General features: G+C 43.9%; 1 long non-coding RNA gene across 2 annotated transcripts in view; it reads right to left on the reverse strand.

The window, feature by feature from the left end:
• The window catches only part of LOC140847883 (uncharacterized), a 60,933-nt gene extending 53,865 nt beyond the window's left edge, over positions 1-7,068 (reverse strand). The window contains exon 1 of one of the 2 annotated variants that reach the window (XR_012128144.1): positions 6,587-7,068. This is a non-coding gene — a long non-coding RNA (uncharacterized lncRNA). The remainder of the gene's footprint in view (positions 1-6,586) is intronic. The other variant, XR_012128145.1, reaches the window with a different exon arrangement.
• Between the last annotated feature and the right edge of the window lie 3,212 nt (positions 7,069-10,280).

A 10,280-nucleotide genomic window follows, 5' to 3' on the forward strand; every position in this document is an offset into this window, starting at 1 on the left:
ATTTTACATCAAGAGTTGATGAATTAAGAGAAAAAAAGTACTCAAATCAACTCAAAAACCTGGGAAATGGAATGTGGTCTCCAAGGAGATTTTTCTTTCTGGGTAGGTTTTCCTATTCTGAAATGTCAGGCCACCTACAGAATACTTGGTTTCCACTTAGCAGTATTTGGTTCATCAGTATTTATGGTATTAAATTGCCTCACTCTTTAAATATGTATTATTTCACAAGTTTCTATTCACAAATCTTCTCCTGTAATAAAAACATTAAGATAGGTCTCCAAGGAATAAATGAGACATTTTTAGTCATCGGAGAGAAAAACTCAATGGACATTTTTCCCACATTCACTACTTAGGACCTTGGGTGAGGTCCAGGGTTTGAAATCTTGCAAGTTAAAAGGGAAAATTCTTTATGAAATTGTTTTTGGAAAATGTATATAAACTCTCAAATTTTAAGGCCTGGCTGTATGCTCACTTTGTCCAATGATATGGGCACAATTCAGTATTCTTATTCAAATATTTGCATTTAGAATCCCTACCTCCACCTTTAAAAAGTGATTGCAGACAGCTGTCAATGGAAGTTAAAGATTGCAAAGCATTAAAACAAGAGCCAAGAAAGGAAGAGATGAGACAGTTGTTATATTAAAAATAATAAAAATGGTGAGAGTGGTTAAGGAATGTGACCATGGGACAGAGAAACAAGAAGTTCATGAAGGGAGGAGAGAATAATCTGGAAAATCTGCCAAAGGGGCAGATTCTGGGCACCTTGCAGGACTTGGAGAGACGGTGTGCCAGGGAAGGTAGGAGATGACATGGTGGTGGGACAGGACCTGGGCTTTCCCGAGAGGGACAGGGAGCCACCAAAGATGAGGAGGTAGGCCTGGTGACATGCCGTCACTCTGCTTGGGCGCTCAAGGGCTTGATCTGGTTTTCACTGGGTGATTCCAGCTAAGATGGTGGAGACATCTGGGGGGTAAAGCCAGAAGGCAGGTGGGAGGCAGGTGCTAACTGGTACTGCCTTGGCCCAGCCTGGCAGCAGAGTGGGTGGAGAGATGGAAATGGGTGCTGGGGATGTTTTAACAGCTTGGGTGCTAGGAGGGAGAGAAGGTGGGTGTGAGGAGCCAGCAGAGCCCCCTGCTTCGTGGCCTAAGGAATAGGAGGGAGAAGGAAGATGTTTGGGAAGTGGGGCTTTATCTTCAGACACGGTATGTTTGAGATGCTGGCAGGTAACCGACAGCATTGCCGAACAGGGAGGTGTGCCATCTGGGTGGGAGATAAGCACTTAGAGGCTTTGATGAGAGGTGGGCAACACTTAAGCACAGGGATGGAGGGGCACAAGACAGAAAGAACTAGTAGAGAACAAGGAATGAGGGGTGCAAGGGGTGAGGACGGGGCCAGGAGGCAACCCAGGAGCATGAGCTTCCCAGCTGGTGCTGAAGGGCCCATCTTCAGAAACGTCCGGGGCTGCTGGCTGTCAGTGGGATGACAGGGGAGACCAGACCTGTTATCAGGACCTGAGCAGAGGGTCAGGAAGCCTGCTTTGGGAGGTTCCCACAGCAGGACGCTGCCTACAGCAAGAACAGTAGGTGGAACCACGGACAAAATCAGACACGTGGCCCATAAAGGAAAACGGGGAAGTTTTAAAACCTGAGCAAATCTAACTAATGTGTTATGAAGAACGGGAAGCTTCTTATCTCAGAATAAAGGAGTTTGATGAGGAAGATGTTAAATGGTGTCTGCCTATGCTGGGTGACACGCCCTCAGTCTGGCAATTAGCGTGACTCTTAGTTTATTAGAAGATGGAGCAAAATCATAGTGAGGAGGGAAGATACAGGAAGTAGCGAGGCAGAAACCAGCAGCTCAGCCTCTTTCAAGAAATGTGATATCAAAGGGAAAGGGAGATTCAGAAGCGCCTGGCATAGACCTCACAAAATGATTTTATATCATAGGATGCATATTTTTTTATATTTTTACAGCTCTGAAAGCAGAATTCATCTACAACTGATGGCATTTTTTAATGTTAATTGGCAACATCTTTTTATCCTGTGCAGCACATACTGTAATGTTGCATTTTGTGATTGATGCTGCCTTAGAGTTCATAGAATATGGGTGTATACTGAGTAACTGAGCCCAGGAGAGGTAACAAGGTACAGCTCGAGAGGAGGGAGTAAAATCATTTGTACCACTGTCATTCTGTAAATATTTGCTGAGCCAGCAAGGTGAGAACATGATAGAAGTAGTGAGGGTGGGTTTTTAACTGCAATCCTTTATCCAGGACTGAAGAACAGAGACAGGCAAGTTGGGGCATGGAGACCAGGAGGACACAGGATGAACCAGAAGACATGGAAAACCACTGATGGGTGAGGACGAGGGGCAAACGGGCAGGTTAGTGCAAAGGGCAATTCCTGAGGGCCACTCCTGATGATGGTCAAGTCCAAGGTGTGTCAGCTGAGAGTTTCAGGTGTGAGACAAAGGACAAGGTTGAGAATGTGGAGGAAATCCGTAAACCTTGATTGTGGGGTGACAGGAGAGTTGACTGGCATGCACACCATGGCATGAAGCACGGGGATACCAGGGCTTAAAGTTCACAAGGGTCATGGGGTTTGACTGCAATGGAGGGAGTGGTGGCAATAAGAGTGGAGGAAGGAGCTGAGCCCTGGGAGAGGAGTTTGAGTAAGAGACGAAACACAGTCTGTAAGCGAGGGCCTGCTGCATGTCCTGTGGGCTGGGCAGGATGGGAGCCTGCCTAGTCCTCCTGCAAATCTGCTTCCAGAGTTCGCTGAGTGCAGATATCAGAGAGCAAAATGCACTATGCTATTTCAGCTGAAACTGTCCTTCTAGTCCACCGAAACCAGCCTAACTCAAGCTTGCATCTCATGTCTATCCCCATGTGTCCCACCCACATTCGAATGTTTCACCTAAGGGTCACAATAAGGCTCTGGTGCTTGTTTTCTGCTTACAGTGTTTTCTCTGTTTCACTTTTTGTAAAATAAGCAGTGTTCATTTGTTAGTGAAACTAAGAATACATGTGACAACTTGTCACTGAAGCTCATGGTACCCAGAGCACTAAGTTCATGGCACACAGGGACACATTCTGGGACGCTGGCGTTTTCTCAGACACCAGCCTGTTCACAGCTTTGCCGACTTTGCCATGTATGCATGCAGGGTGGGAGCAGAGTTGTCTCCTGATGTGTTCTCAGGGAGGCTGGGAGCTGAGCCTACAGAAACAGCCAGAGCATGAGCAGGCACCAAGACTAATGCAGTCCCTGCTGGACAGAGAATATGACCCAGGTCACCGACTATCACAGAAGAGAAGCTGGGCAGGAAGGGAACAGGGTGGAGGGGTGCCTTTGGGCAAGTGAGAAAGTGAGCCAGTGATGAAGGACAATGTATGTCCACACAGAACATGTTTAAAATGGTGATTTCACACAAGATTATTTGCCTGAATCACTGTGTCACTGCAGGGAAGAAAAGCTAGCACATGCATTACAAGATAAAACACAAAAACCAAAATATGAAATATATATTGTTTATCCTTCACCAAGGGTCCCTCCACTAGAGGTTTCCTTGGCACAAACAGATTCCCTTCAAGTGTCATCAACCCTGATCACAGTACTTGGTAGCTTTGAAGCAGGACGGCGTCGGGTGGTTCACAACCGGCATCTATCTGCCAGTGGAGACAGCTACTACACATCTGAGAAAACCACTTTCTTGTGCCCCTCAGACTTCTGTTCCATTAAGAGGAATATCTAAGACTGTTGAACTTGTCTTCTTAAATAATCTAATTCAAAAATATATGAGGTATTTTAAACTTTAAGGGAAAAGGGCGCACTATTTATTTCCTGACCCAGAGTAAAGATTGCTCCAGGAGACAATGACAGTGTGATGAAAGAATCTGCAGTCTGCAGGCTGTCCTCCAATTCCAGCCACATCCCTGGAGGACAAAGGAAATGGATAAAACAGCTGATGGGCAAGAAGAGGCAGGAGACCCCAGCTGCTGGTGTGCTTTATCACATGACGGTGGCTAGAGCGTCCCAGAACGGGAACAAACATCCCGTGGTTCTTGGCCAACCTTTGTTCTGTGATCAGATGATAACCCTTTCAAGTAAACTGTCCCTATTTAAAAATTCTTTGCTTTTCATTAGGTTTTTTTTTAAGTCAACTGTTCATACACACTTACAATTATATGTATTACTATTAAAGGCCCATTGGAAAGAGTTGGTTTAATACTCAGAATAAAGTCAAACCTCTATCTTCCAAGAATCCATAGTCATCAGCCAGAGAAGGAAGGCCCCCAACTCATGCTTTGAGCAGGGGACATACAGAGATCCCAAGTGTTGGGGGATACCGAGTGCTCCCCCCTCTGCCTCCTGGTGAGCGGAGGGGACCGCTCAGACCTTCTCCTCCTGGGCTGCCTGTCCCCTACCATAGTGTGCTGTTGACCCCTTTCCCTCGAGGCTCCCTCTCCCTTCAGGATTGCTTAGAGTTTTCACTCCTGCACCATTAGCTCTCAAGTTTAATTCCCCCGGCAAAGGAAGTGACTCCCTCCCAAGCTGGGGCTCCCTCCAGGTCTCCCTCACCCGCTCCTGGAAGATAAGCAGGATGCCTCAACTCAGCAAGTCCAGGTAGAGGCAAGCCTGCAGGCTAGGGAGATACTCCCTGCAAGAATTTTGAAAACGAGCCAAGCCCTTCCGGTCACACAGTGGGCTGTCTGCCCAGGCTTTCATGCTCTCCATTTGGAAAGTCATGATCTTAGGCACCCAGCTGATGGTCCTTTGTCCCATGTTCTCTGGGAGAGTACTGGGCCATCAAGGTGTCAGTCAGCAAATCTACTATCAAGTCCAAGCTTATGCTAATAAACAGAGAGGCAAAGTGTTGGGGTCAGGAAAGGGACTTGATTTGGAAAGCCAGCAGACCGAGAAGGTAGCAGACTAATGTCCCAAAGCTCTATTTCTCCTCATTGTTGAAGGAAAGCTTCTTTCATGCTGGGAATGGGGAACAGGAGGGGAGCACCTAGGGGGTCTCTGAAGACCGCAGACATATGGGCACCAGCAAGGGTACGAGGAGAGCTAAGAAACTCTGAGTCCTTTGTTAGTTGACTCTTGCTGACCTAGGTCTTGTCACGATGTTCCAGAAGTTTTTGACAAGGCAATCATTATCTTCATACATGTTTCCTTATCTCTCCTGGGGAGGCACACTTTGGGTAAAGGGCCATTTGCAGAAATCTCAAACCTTAAGCAAAACTCTGTTTGATGATCAACAAGCCTGTGTGCAGAGCTGCAGGCTGAGTAGAAGCCCTTTTTTTTCTTTTCATTTTGGCCAAAGTTTAACGCAGCAAAGGAGACAAATACAGTGTGGAGGCAGAGGTGCCACTTTGCCCCTCAGATACAATTAGACCCTGTGTGTGAAGGTGGGTGGAGTGTCTCTGTGTGAGCATGTGTGAACACACCTCCTCTGTAAAATATTTTTACCACATTGCACACAGCACATTCCTGCACAAGATGAACTTCTTCCCTCCTAACAGATTCATTCTCACTCATCATTTAAACACCTGTTTAGACATCATGTCCTAGAAGCGTGGATGGAAACATTCACATCAAAGCTGGGCTTGCTGCTGCACTATCTCACGGCACCTGCCTTTGCCTTCACAAAGTTGGGTACACTCTACAGTCTATGTCCATTTGGGGTTTTACTTGCTTGGTGCCTGTCCTCCACTGGCCTAAAAATGCCCTGAAGAGAGAACCATGTCTGTTTTGTTACCATAATATATCGAACCCCTAGGGCAGCACTGAACACTGAGAAGTCATGTGACCTGTGTTTGTTGGATTGAACACCTGAGTGAGTGGGTAAATAAAGATGATCCTGTAGCCTAGAGAATCTTGTGGTGATAGTCACTGTTACAACTTTCAACAGCCCTTTCTAGTTTGGGGTTCAGTTTCTATTAATAACTCTAAATGATATTTCCTGAATCACACTGGAAACAGCAGATCTTATTCTGTATTAGGGACATTTCTGAACTGAAGCGATCAGTTCTTCCCACTCCAAGCTAACTCCTTTTTTGTACATGACACTTTTCTAGATATATGCAGAGCCATGTGTAGTATTCCATGAAGTTTTGGCTAGGAATATCTTCCATTTCTAGTCAGTTTAATGTTCCCTGCAACACTGGATATTGAGAACCACATTTAACATTAGACTCAGAGTAAATCGTAAATAGCATTGGCTTGCAACTTTGTGCCAGCTTGTGCTGCATTCTCTGCCTGCAGCAGAACGAGTAATGTGGCCATTCCAAACCCCTCCTATTTGCTCTATGGGGGCCCCTCATCCCCAGAGGGTCTCCCCTCTTTTCCCCATGAACACTCAGGCTGTCCCTGCTGCTGCTCAGCCTCACAGCACAAGCAATGCAGACTTGTGGAGGCAGGAAAGACCAGATAGAGGCATGGAAATGACAAAAAAGAAACATAGGACAGTATGAGCCGAATGCTGGCTGGCTTCTGGAGACTAACACAGAATCTTGAAGGAATGCCAGCATTTACGATGGGGAGGAAGACAGAAATAAAAAATGTTCCTTCCTCCTCTTCTTACTTACCACTCCCAAATGGCCATGCTTTGTTCATGTCAGGTGACATGCAGCTTTGGTGGGAAGCAGCTCAGAACCCAGGCTGCTGGAGAGCGCTGGCTTTAGAGCTCACTAAAATCAGGTAAGCAAGCTGAGTGCTGGCATGAGCCAGCAGAACACAGGCTTCTCCTGGGAGAGTTCTGCTTTGGGCTTGATTGTTGGGGATGTTGCCTTGTCCTCCATGCACATGGCAGTTGACCTTGCTCTCAAGCTGTGGTTCTCAAACTTGACTGCCTGCTGGAACCCTCTGGAGAGTTTTGGAAATCCCAGCAGGAAAAATCCAAGAGGCATCCTAGACTGGTTGGATCTGACTCATTTGGGACACCCCCCCCCCCTGCTGAGTAGATGTTACAGCTTTGTGGATTCTAGTGTGCAGAAAAGGGTTGAGTCAGATGCAGGAAGGAGGAGGCAGTGCTCTGTTTAGACTAAGAATCACCTTTTGTGCTATTTTTAAGAGATTTTATCTAGGGAAAACAAAACATACATTCATTTTCTTTCTTCCTCTTGAGTAAAGTTTGCCTTATTCACGTGGAGGTAATATCGACTGTTTTACTCTTCACGGAAATGTTCTGTTTTCTTGCTCATTTTTACAGCACCTCTATTCCTACAGCTATAATTTTATATGATGCCTTGATGGCATTTGCAGAACAAAACCATTATATGTAGTTTCTAATGCCAAAAGGTGTAGAAAGTTTTATAAAACTATGGGAGGGGAGAGAGCAATAGCTTTATTTTAAGATCATAACATTTTTATTTGATTTTTTTTCCCTCCTTTATACTGGCTGCTGTTACTTTAAAAGTCTTCTGGCATTTAACTGGCAATAAACAGGCAAAACAAACTGTTCCTTCTTTTAGGTTGTGCAATTTTTATTGCTCTGTTTTAGAGAGACCAAATATGACTTTTCAAAAAATGCATGTTTAAATCATGCTCTCTGTCTGTAAAGCAGTAGGGCCATTAGCTGACAAACCTCAAGGGTGAAGTGGTGGTTTTCTGGGTGCCTCGCATTTTTCAAAGATAGCTAGAAACATCTGATGTTAAGTGTCATTGATGACACTAGCTTCTGAGCCAGACAGTTGCCGGAACTGAATCAAAGCCGGCTGAGCCCATTTTGAACCTACTTGTGGCAGAGATAATTAAAGCAGATCAGAAGCCTGCAAGCCCACAACGATCATACTGGAAGTGAAGCAATCATTGTGGGATTCTCCATTTTCTCAGTATTTGGGGAGCCAGAGAGCAGAGTCAACATTCCACACTCCATTGTCTCAGGCATTTTTGATCCCATGGGCAGTGTTGTCTAAGGGGATGGTGAGTGAGCTTCGCTGTAGCTAATTCTGTCACTCTTTTCTAAAGATGTTCACACAGACTTCAAACTTCAGAGGAATGAGTACAAAGTAGGGAGTTGCACTCCAACATACTCCTCAAGTGGGGGCAAAAAACTGGATTTCATAGCAGTAAATACATTGAAAGACAAAATTTGAAGAATTTGGAAGATTCTTAGCCTTCTCAGAACATTTTTTTTTTTTTGGCAGTATGTTTTGTCTCCAAGGCAAATAGATCAATGATCTCCACTATCAGATAGCTTTTGTTCGTTGATTTTTCACATTTCTTCACTGCTGTCCTTAATTTCTCATGTTCACAGTTCCCTGAAATGAAAGGCCATTATTCTCTATCTGGGACTTCTCACAATAGCTTCCAGATACCATCCCCAGCCCTTCCTCAAGAGCTTTGTGTCTCTTGTCCATGATCAGACCATGAAACTGGAATTCCTTCCTTCTTATAGTACTTTATCATGTTGACAATGTCCTCCAGAATACTGTAATAATAATGACATTTTATTTTCATGGCATATTTCCTGTACTCTAGCTACTTTGCTAAGTCCATTGTCTATGCTGTTCATTTAACACACCATTAGGAAGCATTTATTAGGTTATTGTACAGTTTTACCATTAAGATTCATAGCTTAAGCAATAGCCAAATAGCACATAGCTGTCCCCTTGGGATCACATACCCTGTACTTCAGTCAATACATTTCCATTCCTGACCTGTTTGAATCTATCTCACCATCTCATTTGTGCTTTCCTATTTTTTCCATTTGTGTAACTCTTTTTGTGCTTTTCCTCCTTCTTGAATCCTTTTTAATTTATTGAGGATTTTTCTTCACTCTAATTTAAATTTCTGCCATGTTTAAGTTACAGCCCCAATTTCTATTATTTTAGTGTTAGCTAATGGTTTTCATAAAGAGATTGGAATGTAATCAGTATTTTACCTTCCTCCATATGACACAAAGTCACAGGAACAGCAACTATCTAATTTCATCCAGTATTGCAAGTCTAACTTTTCACATCTTCCTTCATATAGTTTCTACTGTTGGCAAAAGCTCATATAGTTTTTGTCTCTATTTTACACTAATTCTTGAAGAACAGCTTTAGTGAGGATACAATTAGGCTGACTGGTGTGTTTTTCACTGCAAATAGGATATAATTTCAGCTGTTCTGATTTCCACTGTTGTAGCTGAGATATGACTCTGTCTTCCTGTCTGTCTTTGAGGAAAGCCTGTCTTCTGCTAAGGGCTCAGTAACTTCTGTGTGAAGTGTGATGTTGAATGGTGCAGAAGTGGACTTTTTACCCCCATCCTGCCTGACACTGGACTTTCAGACTTGAGGATTGATGTCTTTCAACACATCTGGAAAATCCTCACATGTTAACTCATCATAACATCTCTTCTCATCTAGAAGCTAAGCCAATGAATTTTAGAGTGTCTCACCTCATCACACCCCTTGAAATTCTTTGCTCTGTTCCATTTTTTTTCTATTACAGTATTTGTATTATTGTAACATTTATTTTCTCATTCATGAATTGCCTCTTCAGCTGCATAACTCACAATTAAAATTGAGTCTTTCAATTTCAGTTTTTCTTTCTCATGTCTAGAAATTGTATTTTTTTCTCCCAGATTTGCTTGTCTATTTTTTTAAGTCCTTATTATTTGCTTACATTTTTTTAGTCACCTTCTTGATGTAACTATAATGACAAAATATTTATTGAAAGATGCACACATAACTCCATAATTAGACTGGACTAGATGGAGAGTTGAGAAATTCCCTCATGGTGAGTCAGCAGGGCTGGTCCTTGGGTCTTCCAGCTGTAGCTCACAGGGTCCTCCATCCTTGTTGACTTGTGATGTAGAGCTATGAACTCATATTCTTTGAAATTTTCCTCTGTGGAGATTACTTGAGGCTTATGCAGAAGTTGTATTTCTCTAAATATAAATTGTGTTTGCTTCTGTCACATAGATTACTTTAAAACTGATGATTGTTTTGAAGGTTTTCCAGCCCAAAATTTTGGCTGGAAGTTGATTCAGATAGTTTCAAAGCAATGTGAGGGCCAGCTTGTGGTTATATGAGGGCATTTTATTTGGTTTCCCTACACTTGGGGCCAGATTTCTCCTTCCTTTCTATGAAATTTGTTAATTTCTCCTCCACCCTCAGGTTAGCAGTGTGACCCATTAGGTGGTGTGGTCTCCCGTTGGATTCTTCAGCAGGAATTGGGCTTTGCCCTCTGTCTTAGTCTGTTCCACTGCCTCAACCATAGGCCCTGGGTCTTTGTGGCTCTTGGGCTGGAGACCAGGCTCAAGGCACTGGCAGATCCCCTGTCTGGTGAGGTCAC

Source organism: Manis javanica, chromosome 2, assembly GCF_040802235.1.
Source record: "Manis javanica isolate MJ-LG chromosome 2, MJ_LKY, whole genome shotgun sequence".
Lineage (NCBI taxonomy): Eukaryota > Metazoa > Chordata > Mammalia > Pholidota > Manidae > Manis > Manis javanica.